At 36.5% G+C, this 14,560-nt stretch overlaps 1 long non-coding RNA gene across 1 annotated transcript in view; it reads right to left on the bottom strand.

Annotated features, from left to right (window-relative positions):
* LOC143676258 (uncharacterized) overlaps positions 1-12,278 on the bottom strand; it is a 30,685-nt gene extending 18,407 nt beyond the window's left edge. The window contains exon 1 of the long non-coding RNA XR_013171954.1: positions 12,064-12,278. This is a non-coding gene — a long non-coding RNA (uncharacterized LOC143676258). The remainder of the gene's footprint in view (positions 1-12,063) is intronic.
* Positions 12,279-14,560: the final 2,282 nt, after the last annotated feature.

Genomic DNA, 14,560 nt, shown 5'->3' with positions numbered 1-14,560 from the left:
TTCTTCTTTTACTTCCTAATTTCTAGGCTCCATAAAGAACACTCTGCTTTGAAGATATTCTTCATTTAAACAATGACACAATTCATTTTGTTGCCACTTTTCTTTATTTACATTCCACATATTCTAATTTCCTGAATTCGAATTTATGTTACCATGTCCTCATTTCTTACTCATTTGCACACCATTGCTAGATTTGAGTTACTTTCTGGGGTGATAAATACTTCTATATAATTCTTTGCTAAGTTGTCTATAAAAGAGTAGCTTTCTTATCAAATATTAGGAGCAGATAATTAATTGCATACCAACCTCCCACTCCTCTCCCTAACCTACTAACTCATCCTCCACATGGAGTAACTACTGAGTCTTCTAAGCACAGCCAAATGAGTTAAGAATATGGTTCTAAAACTTAACCTTTAGAAAACTGACATAAAAAGACAAAATAAAGGGACTTGAATTTGTTATTCCCTTTCGCTATCACTTGGTAGTTATATAATCGTACATAATTTAATTATTCTTTCTGAGTCTCAGCTCCCTCATCCCTGAAATAAGTGTACTAATAACTACCTCACAGGGTGGTTATGAAGGTAAAATCATATAAACATTATAAAGCATCCAGCACTGATTTCTGCCATTTCATAACTTCACCATTTTTAATTGCCAAGCTAGTTCTAGTCATATAATTAGATTAACACAATGGTCAAAAACTGGCATAAAAAGTTGAAAATTTGATTTTGGAACAGTTTAAGAATTTGGCATTCAGATAACTAAAGAGAGAAATTCCCAATTGATTGTAAAAGGTTTCATTAGTTGATTTTGGAGGGAAAAACCAACATTGACAAATGTGTGCTAGAGGAAGCCATATATTAAATGAACAGGTCTCTGAAGCAATTTGCACAAAAATGTGTCAGATCCTGACAAGGAAAAACATACTTTGCCATCTTAACATGTAAAGCAGGCAAGCTAAGCTGTTTCATCTGTGTATTTTCTTATCTCTCCATACCATTTTTAATCATATTGATTTACACTCTAGATCACAAAGGACAAAGGACAAACTAGGACACATAAAATACAGACAATCCAGAAAAGTCAAAGCCAAGTCTTCCATAGTGAGATTTGTCTCTTGTTGATAGGTTTCCAGAAAGTACATTATACATTTTCCCAATAACTATCCACTGGAGTCATATTCCCAAGCAGCTTTTACAAAATAAAAGGTAATGGCAGACAGTTAGAATAAACGTGAAGGATAACTATTCTCCTATCTCCAAACAAAAGAGTGTTTGCACCAGGAGAGTAATCAAATGATGGATGATAATGGCAAACAAGAGCATTATAACATCAGACAGAATATCCGTGATGTCCTAATATGTTTCACAGTCCAGATTGTGCAAGAAGACAGCTAATTTGCTATGGCAATGGAAACTGCTATTTGATATGGAAATCAGTAGAAGGAGGATGATTTAGGGTCAAATCAACTAAAGTTGCATTGTATTCCAAAAGGATTTGTGCATAACAAAAAAATTGTCGGTCTCAAATTTTAGAAGTAAAAGTTATATTTTAGAGCTGGTTAAAATTGATCTGAATCAAATTTTAACTTATCATAAAAATGCCAAAATGCATCTCCCTATGAAGAGAAGGTAGAAAACATTCCACATTTTAAAATACAGGCCCAGCACTGGCCTACCAAAAAATTCAGTTATCTGTGGGTTCAATATCCTTTAAGTAACTAGAATGTTTTGTTGTAAACAAAACCACATTAATAAGGCCCTTTAAGGAAGAAACTGGAATTCTTATCCTGGGTTCTCAGGTATATCTCCTGCCTACAAAGACAGTAATCTAAATTTCCTCTGTAATTTGCAATCTACTGCCTTCTTCCTACACAGCTCTACTAACTGATAAATGTTATCACTTTTCAAGGTCAACTTCAAGTGTTCTCACCTCTGTGAAATCTTTATTTGACACCTGCAGGATGAATTAATCACCTCCCAGAACTTCTGTAGCACCGACCCAGGCTCATCTACATATCTTCCTTATTATTGTCACTCTTCAAGGACCTGAATGACTGTATTCATCATTGCATATCAAATGTCTGTGCCAAACGTGTGAATAATTAAAATCTATTTGAAAATGAGAATTATTTTGAGTTTCAAATGGTGTATCAAATGATTAAATGGAAGGAGTTTTAAATGTCTGAGTCAGAGATGATCTAGCTCCTTGAAGATCTGTTCAGGCTGCAGACATAACTCTGACTTCCACCCTTCCTGTCTGGCAGACCATTCTGGGCCCAGACCCTCTGCAGCCCCAAGGTGACTTGAGAGACTGAAGGTGAGAATGAGTATGTTAGAAGGCAAAAAAGGACAGGCCAAAGGGGATTGTCTAAGAAAGAAAAGCAAGAACGGATGGAAGGATGAACATTATAGGAAGAACCAACTTTGAGTTGAAGAGTAAGTCCAAGAGTTTGCAATACTAGATCAAGTAAATTTAAATAAAGAAAAGTCAAAATCTATTAAAATGCTAGAACACACTTGGTGGGGAGTGGGGATGGAGTGGGGAGCAAAGGCAGTGGAAATAAATAGTTGCTATTTTTAACAGATTGAGTGTATCAACTCTTGTTTGCCAGTATGTAATTCAAAAATGATGAATGTTTGCTAACTTCCTTTCTTCTCATGTGGAAGAACCAGTGTGTGCTGGAAAGATGAGATTTGGAATGAAATGATTTAGAAAATGTGTCTATCTTCTCTAAACTTTACTTGAAACATCTGTAAATTGAGAGTAATATCTAGCTCCAGAAGCTGGTATAAGAATTGAAAGAGACATTCTATGAAATTAGCCTAACACAATAATGGTGCTATGGACTGAAGTGTTGCCCAAAAAGGGGCACTCAAGTCCTAACTCCATTCCTGTGAATGCAAACTCATTTGCAAATAGGATCTTCAAAGATGTTATTAGCTGAGTTCAAACTGGATTAGGGTGAACTCTCATCCAGTATGAGTAGAGCTGATATAAGGAGAGAAAATTTGGACCAAGACAAATGTGACTGATGTAGAAGCAGACAGAAAGACAGCCATATGACAGAGCCAGAGATTGAATTATACCATGAATTGCTAACAAGGCACAGTGGTCTTGAGAGGAAGCATGGCCCTGCTGACTCCTTGATTTTGGACTTCTAGTCTCCAGAACTATGTGACAATAAATTCCTATTGCTTAAACCAACTTGTCTATGATGCTTTGTCCACAGCAGCCCTGGAAAACTAGCATTGCCAGCATGTGTGGCTTGGACTCAGCACTCAGTGTTTTCTTTCTTCCTCTTTTTTTTTTCCATTTTTTTCCTTCACTTCATTTACTGAACAATATATATATATGTTCATTTTGTTAACTTTATTAACTTTATATCTGAATATGATTCAGAAAAGAGAATGATTTAATTTGTTCTTCAGCTAAGTTGGTGGGCTAGATTAGAAAGTTTCCAAAATAAACTTGCTCTTTGTACATTATAAGGTCAAATTTGGTGATACATGGAGTGATGTTGGACTTGCATATGGATCTCCTTAAATACCTGTTGATTCGTTTACTGACATGGCTTGCTGTGAAAAAAGACATCAAACAGCAGACATACAGAGAATGTGTGTTGTCACCCATATAACTTCTATGCTATTGATTCCCAAAGCAATCGTTGAAGGACACTTTTTTATTTCCGTCTTTTCCAACATTTCACTTGTGTGCATCAAACTACATTAACTATTCTAAGACCAAATATATAACATTTTACTCAATACAGCTCCAATTTCCAACTTATCCACAAAAACATTATAAATTCCTCCATTCAACCATATTGGACTATGTGACCTCATCTATAGTTCCTTCCCCTTTTCTTCCCCTGTTCTAATTTAATGTCCCTTTAGCCTCTTTCTCTGAGTCACTTTTTCTCCTCCAATGTGTGACTACAATTTGACTTACATTCTCATCACATTTTTAAAAAATTTTCAACTATTTCTTCATTTATGCCATTTACCAAGTTTGTTGACTATTTATTATATACGAGGCATCCTTCTGACTGCTGAGGATACTACAAAAAATAAGATATGTATGACTCCTGCTTCATGAACTTTGTACTGGAATGTAAAATTGTAGTGGGAGAAGATAATGTCAGATGCTGATAAGTGCTATTAAAGAAGAAAATAGAGGGAGGAGGCTGGTCGAGCTAATTTAGTTAGACAGAACAAAGAAAATTCTTTGAGATAGTGACCTTTGAGCTGAGACCTTGTGAGAATGAGTCAGGGGAAAAAATCTTGCCTACATGAGATTTGAGTTGAAGGATTTATCTCTCTGGTTCCCTCTAATTGACATACAGGCTGTCTGGAGAGCCCTCCATCCCTTTATCTCTTCATGGCTAATGGTGACAGCTCTGCTGCTGCTGTGAGTTCCACATTCCTGAAATTTCTCTTGTGGTTTCCTTACTCTTCACCCAAACCTTAGTAATTAGTCACTTTGTAAATAAACTCTCTTCAAATTATCCTAATTTGAGTGTGCCATCTGTTTCCTGCTGGCTCCCTAACTGAGACAGTGGTTTGAACTGAAATGGCCTCAGGAAAAAGACCCTCAAAATTGGATTCTGGTGTTGTATTGGTCATATATTGGAGTCTTGCAAGATAAACTCCTGGCTGGTTTGGGGAGGGAATGAATAAGACATTGATTGAACACAGGCAATCTATAGTGTGGGATCATATTGTGATTATATAAATTGTCCCTGATGGTAGAATGACATAAAATGCAGGTATAGGACACAGCATGGGGATATCAAAGATCTGAGTCACTTAGCTGCATACACAACAATAAAATTAATAGCCATGGTAATAGCAATTAATTTCCTGAATTCATCTATTATACTTTAATACTGTATACAAAGAAAAGTCATATAAGATCTTTAATGCAAAATTAGGAACACATGTGGAGAACCATAAGCTCTCTAGCTTTGTCACCTTCAAGTCATTTTCTATAATTGCAGAACTGAGGTCCAAGCCCTGGGTCTAACTGGAAGGAGTACAGTTGTGGTGCTAATTCAATACTCTGCCACATCATGTCCACCATGTTAAAGTGGGAAGACTAGTGATGCATAAGTGGGACCCTGATCCATGGACTCATTTCATCTAGGCATATTTCAACAGGGTTGGTAACCTTGAATTTTAAAATATCCCTTTCCTACAGAGGTAACCCTTTCTAGCATAAAATCTTTTAATTGACAGAAAAATATTTCTGATTCTTGTCACAAATCATCACCACTCATTGCCTTCAGACCTATATGATATTTAAGAGTTCAAAATAGCCTAATCAGATAGGAATAAGCCTACTTAGGGATAAATTGTTTTAATCCAAAGAGTTAAAAAGAAAATTTGCTAATCAGTATTAGAAGAAGCTTGGGAAATATGTAGGAAGTGGATTTTATGGGTGTTATACTTAGGGGGAGAAACTATAAGACTCAGTGGGCTTAAATCCAATAATATTGTTATGGATGACTTAAATAACTTCATATTTGGGAAGTAATGGGTAGGCTTGAAGACCTGAGAATGGCACTAGGTGGGATAACAGTACCTGAATGATGGCCTACAATTAATAGAGTTAATATCCTGGAACTTTCCTGACATGTCATATAGGATGGATTCCAAAGTTTTAGGGAAAAGAGAATTTGGAATGAACCTACAATGTGAGTCCTGCTTAGTCAGTTCCCAACTGTTTTCCTGAGAGGACCCGGAGAAACCATCCTTGAACCAAGACATTAAGGCATAAAAAAATAATTGGTGAGGAGGCCAATAATGTCCTGGATAATGCTGTGAAGGGATACTGCTATCCAATTAGTTTTCCTGATTTCAATGTGAATAATGAGATCTCAGAGTTGTGTGGTTCATAGCTGTTAGAGAAAGATAGGAAAATTATCACAATAAACCAGAAGAATGGAATGGTATACAGGATGTTTTAATTCATAGGTATGTTATGATAATATTTATCAGAAATTCTCCAGACATGAAAAGATGTGTGGCTTGGAGTTATGTACCTTCATGTTCCTGACAAATTCCTATGGGTATAAGCCCAGTGTAACTAGGACCTTTTGATGAGGTTACTACTGTTAAGGTATGATCCAACTAAATCAAGTTGAGCTTTAATCTGGATGAGTATAGTCCTTTATAAACACAGTGAAAGTAAGATGGAGAAAAAGTCACAAGGAGCAGCCAGAGCTGGAAGTCAAGAGAACTTCAGAAGAGAAAGGAAAAGACATTGCCATGAGCATTGCCATGTGATAGAAAAGCCAAGGAACTTGAAAGACTTACTAGCCAACCAGAAGATCCAACCCCAGTGTGAAGCAACCCTTCTAGTCTCTAACACTCTGAGCTAATAAATTCCTTTGTTAAGCCAATCCATAGTATGGTATTTGTTTTAAAAACTCGGAAACAAACAAGAAGAAATCTTACAAGGTGCTCTTGTTATATACAGGGAAAGGGAGGGAAAAAATCCAATTGTCTGGGAAGAAATCTAAATTGAGTTGTCAGAGTGAAGATTCATGGCCTTTTATCCATTCTCAAGCCTATGTTGGTTAAAGAAAGGCCAGAGTCCTTTGAGGAAGGGCCATGAAATGAGGGAATAAGGTTGAACTATGAATTTTCCACAAACCATTTTTATCTTACCTCAGAGTTTTGTCAACTCTACTGTACTTTGTCATAACATGGTACAGAGGGATCTTAGATGATCTTTTTATCCGCAGAACATCATGTGGGTCCATTATACTGATTATCTGATATTAACTGGCCTTGGTATACAGGAAGATGCAAACACGTTCAATCCCTTAGTAATATTACACAGTAGAAAATGGGAAGAAAACCTTATGAAGGCTCAAGAGACTACCACACCTGTAAAGTTTCAGGGAACCTATAAACTTGAAATATCCAATCTAAAAGGAGATATAAATTATTACACCTTGTACCACTTGTCCAAAGAAAGAGGCACAAAGCTTGATGGACATCTTTGGATTTGGAAGCAGATATATCACATTTAGGCAAGCACTTCACCCTCTTTGACAGGTAACAGGCTGCCAGCTTCTGTGGAACATAGGTCCTGAGGCTTGGCAGGTCCAATGCCTGTTGCAGTGAGAAATGTGGTATAGGGACTGTGCAAGACCCAACAGGAAAATCACAGTGTTGACTCCAAGAGTTTTGCAGTAAGATCTTGCTATTTTCTGAAAACAACTATTTGAAAAATAGTTCCTGCCTTGCTAGTGATACTCTTAGAAACTGAATGGCAGCCCCTAGGACATGAAGTGACTATTCAACTCAAACTGAACATCATGAACTGGGTAACATCTAATCAACCAAATCATATAATGAGACGTGCAAACCAGCATTTTGTTATAAAATAGAAGTAATATATATGATACGGGCCTGAGCATGTCCAAAAAAAAATCACAAGTAAAGCATGTGCAGGCAGCTCAGATTCATGTGTACCTGTTGCTAATATTTCACCATATCTCTCTCAGCCCACAACCATGGACTCATGGGATATTACATTATAACCAATATCTACAATGATTCATAGGTAGTAGCTAACTGATTTATTTTTAGCCATGCATGGAGCACTGGAATAGTGATGACAAGTCTTAGTGAGAGATATTTGGGGAGATGTCTTGGACACAGTAAATTAAGATATTCATATTTCACCTAAATGCCCACCAGAAGATAGCCACAGAAAAGACTAATAATCATGTATATAAGATGGCTTATCATATAAATGTCATCTTCTTCTCTTAGCCAGCCAAGTGTTTATTAAATGGGCTCACCGCAAAGTCCATGGAGACAGGGATGGAGACAGGAATAGAAGTTATGCATGGACTCAATTTCATAGTCTTAATCTTAGCAAATCTGATTTGGTCACATTCAGTGTTATGTTAGTTTTCTAGGTTGCTCAAGTAAATGCCATGAAATGGAGCAAGTTAAACGATGGAAATTTACTTGCTCATAGTTTGAGACTAGGAAAAAGTCCAAATGAAGGCAGCATTAAGGTGACACTTTTTCCTTCTGTGGCATTCAGCAGCCAACTGCTGATGATCTCTGGTCCTTAGCTTGTCAAGTGGCAAAGTACATGGCAGCAAAAAATCTTTTCTCTTGCAGGTTTTGCTGATGTTCAGCTTCTTACTTTCTGTGACTTTCTCTCTCTCTCTGAATATCATTCCACTTATAAAGCATTCCAGAAATAGGATTAAGACCCATCCTGATTGGACTGGACTACACCTAAACTGAAGTAGCATCATCAAAAGGTTCTAATTACAATGGACTAAGAATACGCTTTTTTTTAGTTACATATAGCTTCAAACCACCACAAGTGTTAAGTACCCACTTGTCACAGCAAAAGATAATGCTGATCTCCAAATACAGCACCATTTCTACAGGGAGACAGTTATTCTTAGTGACAGGATGGTTACACTGAACCTTCCCATATTGACACTTTGTTCTCATAAGTATAGATTCTTGTTCTGGACATGGTATACTTTTCCTACTTGTGTTTTGGGAAATACTTTTACACATCACAGCAGAATTCCATAAAAATTGCCTACAGAAGATACATTTAATGGCAAAGAAAGAGCATCAGAGGCCTCAATTCAATGGAATTCACTGGTCTTCCATATCCTCCCTCATCCAAGAGCATTTGACACTACAGATTGCTATAATTGTCTCACAGTACTGGCTAGTAAGCAATACCCTGTCTCTTGAAAAAATTTCCTACAGGATTTGACATTTTCTGTCTCTCACATATCCATGTTAAATGGAAACCTAGGAAAACAAGGGGACAAGAACACTTTTAATATCGTTCCTAATAACTTGCTGAATGAGTCTTTGATTCATGCATGTATGCCCTTGGGCACAGGGCACTTGGAATCCCAGTCCTAAGGGAAGAATGATTTCACCATGGGCCAGAGAAATGCATCTGATGAACTAGAAATCAAAAATGCCACCTTATGCTTGTGGTCCTCATGCTTTTGTATCAAAAGGTTGAGAAGTAGATTGGAGTCCTGGTGATTGATTCCAATGTCCAGGAGGAATGTGGTTGCTGCTATATAAAAAAGTCAAGTAGAAATATGTGTAAAATCCAGAGGATTCTCTGGAGCACCTGCAAAACTCTCATAGCCAATATCCATATCCCTAGAAAACTTTGTCAATCCCAAAAAACAAGACTACCCAAGGAAACCAACCTTGCATGAACAAAGGTTTGGATCATTTGCAGTGATATAGAGGGCTAGGGAAATCTGGAGTTGGTGGTAGAAGAAGTTCACTATGATTCCAACCTTGGTCTCATGATCAGAAGAAGGAAGAGTAGCAGCTATTTTTATATGACTGAATTGCTTCTTTTCTCCATTTTTTTTCTTCTACTACATTATATGAAAACTATAGGTTGCAGCAAACATTTTAAGTTTTATGTGGGAGAGTGACTGAATTGACATTAAATCACGATGGTGAGATTTTATGCATACTCCATGTTAGGATTATAGTTTTCACCTGGATAAAGGACAAAAAGTGCACCTAAGGTACACAATATGAGAACCATGCAAGATATCTTGCATGTGGCTCTCCACATCCGTTCTCTACCCCCTCTGCTCCCCTCTGTGCCCTATAAATCTGACATTTGCTGACTACCTCAGTGGCTTCCAGTGCAGTCTATCTTCTGTCAGGTTTGGCCAGTGGGGTAAGCTGGCAGGAGATCAGAGGGTACAAATTGAGGTTAGGATATTTATTTTGCTTGTTTTCTCCCTGAGAGGTTCACATAAGCTGGTTGTGTTTATTGACATTGACTGCTCTTTCACAAAGTAAATTCTGTATATGTCTCACTGTCTTCTTCCTGTTTCTCATAAGCTCCCCCCCAAACTCTCCTTTTGTTCTCAGGGGTATGTGAAAGCTCTCCTGCTGTTTCCAGCTCTTGAACCACCCTTGCAGTTCCTCCACTTCTGCCACACTGTCCCATGTGGTCTGCACAGATAATCCCTTTCAATCCTTTTAAATAAATCCTACTCAAATTATGCTAATTCAATTGAGCCTTCGATTTTCTTAAAACCCTGACTGTTGGAGCTGTGTTACACATTAGATAATTTTTACTTGTCTAATGATAGGGCTAGTGGGCTGGATGTCCTTCTTTTTCAGGGTAATGTTCCTGGATTCCAATAGCTTCCTCTCCTAACACAATAGCGCACCACTGAAAACAAGCAGCATCCTAACAATTGTTGCAGTTCAATCTTATGACTCAATTCTTTATACCCTAGGAAAAAACTGTGGCCCCTTCAATTAAAAAGAGATGGAAATTAAGAAAGCAGAAGATTGTAAAGATAATGGCAAGGACACAGGAGTTGAAGTTGAATGCACAAGGTAATATAATTTTCTTTAAAGTGCAGTCTCATCACAGTTTTAAAACCTAGACAGACAGATCCATGTTACCCTTCTTCAGAAGATTTTAAAGTCTACATTGCAACCAGTCCTTTTATCGGGATCTCACACTTCAGAACCACAGATTCTCCTGCCCAAATCACCCCTGTGCCAGATACCAAGCAATCAGCAACAGCCCTTATGACCCCAGAGTCTGTGAAATTATTCAAATTATTCAATCCACGGGGAGCCTGCAAAACCTAGCTAACCCCACCCCATTTGTCATACTTAAACTGCCTTTTTAAATTTCCAACTTGCTCCTACCTTCTACCTGAGTGCAACCCTTGTGTGGCCCTGCTTGGCAGCTCATTTCAAGCTGTGAGTAACAAAGATGTTCACCTATATGAATACCTTTGTGTCATGTCCCACCATTCAGATAATCTATAATCATTCCAAATATCCTATAAATATGAAACACAAGTGTAATAAAATTGGCAAGGAATAAAATGTGGAATAAAGCATTGAATATGAACAGTGATTTATATAGTCAAAAAAATAAAAGCTGAGAACTTACTATTGTGCTAGACTGCTATTCCCAAAAAAGAGGAAAGTGATGGTCTATGTAATTATTATTTTCATAGCCTTTTCTCCACCCTCCACTTCATCAGGGGTTTTTGGCTCGTTGACAAAACATGTATATACATTTTTATATTTCTTTAAATATTTCTTTAAATAGGAAGATATGTCAACTCTTTCTGCAATCATCATACAGAGATTGTCTTACTTTGAATAATCCAAAATTCCACAAAAGTTTCGTTTTGGGCAATGGTGAACTAGTTTTAGCCATCCCTCCATCTGAGCACAAATACATAGATATGTTAGATAAAACACTAATAAATATTGGCTCGAAACCACTTGAGGGCTTCCAAGTCAGAAAGGACTTTGGGTACCAGGATTCCAGAGAAGTGAGCTACAAATTTGGGGTTATCCATATCCTAAGCCATCCACCAATTTAAAATAATTTGAAAGAGGTGGCTAAGAGGCTGGAAGCTATGTAGAGCTTTCAGCTAAATTACAAGGCTGGGAGAATAAAAATTGTGGTTCAAGGCTGGTTAAGGAAGAATGGTCCTAGTAAAAAATCAGCATTTCAGTGGGAAACACAATGGGCTACTTCAGATGAGTTGGACCGAAGCAGAAATATGCAAGCCCTCAAAAGGACTCAGGCCTGACCTTTAATCACCTCAGTTCCTGATTTTTAATATGGATATAACTGTAAAATAGAATAGCAAACAGAGATACAGATCCATGTATACATAATCAAGTGATTAATGACAAAGCTGGCACTGGAAAACAGTAGGCAAAGCAAAGTCTGTTTTTAAAAATGGTGATGGGTTAATTGAGCACATAAGAAAAAATTAATATTGATCCCTAACTATACCATCCACAAAAAAGATAATTCCAGATAGAGAACAGATCTAAATGTGAAGAATAAAGTAGGAATATTTATAGAAAGCAATTTAGGAAAATACCTTTATAATTGTGTTAGTTTGCTAAAGCTGCTGGAATGCAATATACCAGAAATGGAATGGCTTTTAAAAAGTGAACTCATTAAGTTGCAAGTTTACAGTTTTAACTCTATAAAATGTCCAAATTATTGTCCAGAGAACGATACCTTAACACCAAGGAAAGGGCCGATGATGTTCTGGATTTCTCTCTAAGCTGTGAAGGCACATGGTTACTATGCTAGCTTTCTCTACTGGCTTCTTCAAACAGCTTCCTCAGGGGCATTTTTTTTCTGCATCTCTAAAAGTCTCTGCCTATGTGGGCTCTGAAGTTTTTTCCAAAATGGTTCCCTCTTAAAGGACTCAGGTAAGCATTCCACCTTGAATGGGCTGAACACATCTCCATGGAAACCACCTCACCAAAAGGCCCCACTCACAGTTGGGTGGGTCACATCTCCATGGAAACAACTTAATCAAAAAGAACCACCCAGCAATACTGAATCAGGGTTAAAAAAGTTTTCTCTGGTACACAGCAGTTTCAAACCAGCATAATAACCATGAGCTAGGAAAAGACTACCTAAAAAAGAGAAAAATAGCACTAAATATAAATGAAAAGATTGATAAATTTGACTACATTAAAATTAAGAATTTTTACTCATTTATAACACTATTAGAAGAATGAAAAAGGGAAGTATAGGATTGAAGATACTTGCAAGAAAAGTGACAAAGAGACCATGAGAATTATTGATTAAAGCCTCCAATCAAATCAATCCAGAAAAAAAAAAAAATCAGACAAGCCCAAAGAGAAAATGGCAAGAGACACGAATAGGCATAACTAAGTGGCCAATAACTTATGATCACTAGTTCAACTTTATTAATAATCAGAGCAATGAAAATTAAAACCACAATGAGATACCATTACTTACCCAACAGAATGTCTAAAATTAAAAAGATAGATACTTCCAAGTTTGGGAAACGTATATGAGAGTTAGGACTCTCATGTGCTGATGGTGGCAATGCAAGTAGATACTTGACCATATCTATAAAAGCTGGATATATACTGCCTTTAGATCCAGCTATTCTACGTTACCCAGCAGAAATTCATTCATGTCTATGTCTATGTCAAAAGGCATGACTGAGAAGGTACGTAGTGGCTTTATTTATAACAGCCCCAAGCTGGAAGTAACCCACATATCATCACGAGCAGACTAGAAAAATACACTGTGACATATTTGTGAAAAGAATACTATGTGACAATGAAAATAAATGAAATACTACAACATGCAAAAACAATCATAAATTTTAGGTGAAAGAAGACATCTAGAAAAGAATAAAAACTAGATGATTCAATTTGAAGTTCAAAACCTACTTAAATATCTGGTGTTAAATATCAACATAGTAATTATCTTAGGAATGTAAAGATAGTATAATGATTAAAAAATTACTAAAGAATGAAAAAAGGGTGAGTTCTGATGCTCCATTTATTAACTTGGGTGATGATTATTTAAGTGTGTACACTTTGTGATAATTCACTGTATACTTTTTACATTATGTATATTTGTATGCAATAAAAGGTTAGTAAATAATTTGAGTAATTTTATTTCTTTAGCTCACGAAAGTAAGATAAATATATTTCACTGCCCCAATCCCAAACATTTTTTTTCCTTGTGATGTTCCATCTGATACTAAGCATTTGAATGATTAAAGTAATAGTGGATAGTAAGTTTGGGGTCAGAATTGAAGCCTTGACTATTGACCATTTTATCACTAGATCACCGTATCCACAATTCCCATGGTTCTTTACAAGTGTGGATTACCAAACAGCCTACATTCTGGCTCATGACCCACTAAAGCAAAACAGAGGATAGAATAAATTAAACTATTGAAATAATTTACAAGTTTGGTGAAAATTGTCCTCCAATAAGACAGTATGTTGCTACAACCTAAATAATCTGGAAAGAATTAAGAGGCCTTCTCAATGATTGTGAGGAGGAAAGTTCTGAGCTTGCTGAGGGTATCAGTTATAAGATTGTGGTTAAGAGCAAAAGCTCAAAAAAACAAAAGACAAATAAAAAAGAGCAAAAGTTCACGAGCTGACTATCGTTGGGTTTAGACCTGTGTCCTACTGTTCTTTAGAATTTAAACAACCTACTTAATCTCTGAATATTTCTTTCTTAAAGCAATTTTATTGAGATATATGATATATTCACATACTATATAATCATCCAAAGAGTACAATCAATAAAGAAGCAGAGATTTTGAATAACACAATAAATGGACTAGACTTAACAGACATTTAGAAAACACTGCAACCCACAACAGCAGGAAACAGATTTATCTCAAGTGCTCATGGATCATTCTCAAGAATAGACCATACGCTGGGTCACAAATCAAGTCTAAATAAATTTTAAAATACTGAAATTATATCAAACACTTTCACTGATAATAATGGAATGAAGTTGGAAATCAATAACAGGCAGAGGGCCAGAAAATTCACAAATAACATACCCTTAAACAACCAGTGGGTCAAAGAAGAAATTACAAGTGAAGTCAGTATATATCTCAAGGCAAATGAAAACAAAAATACAACATATCAAAACTTCTGGGATGCAGCAAAACTGGTGTTGAGAAAGAAATTTATTGTCTTAAATGCCTATATTAAAGAAG

The sequence above is a fragment of the Tamandua tetradactyla genome, chromosome 3 (assembly GCF_023851605.1).
Source record: "Tamandua tetradactyla isolate mTamTet1 chromosome 3, mTamTet1.pri, whole genome shotgun sequence".
NCBI lineage: Eukaryota > Metazoa > Chordata > Mammalia > Pilosa > Myrmecophagidae > Tamandua > Tamandua tetradactyla.
Note: the sequence above shows the minus strand (reverse complement) of the source record. Positions and strands in the feature narration are given on the sequence as shown.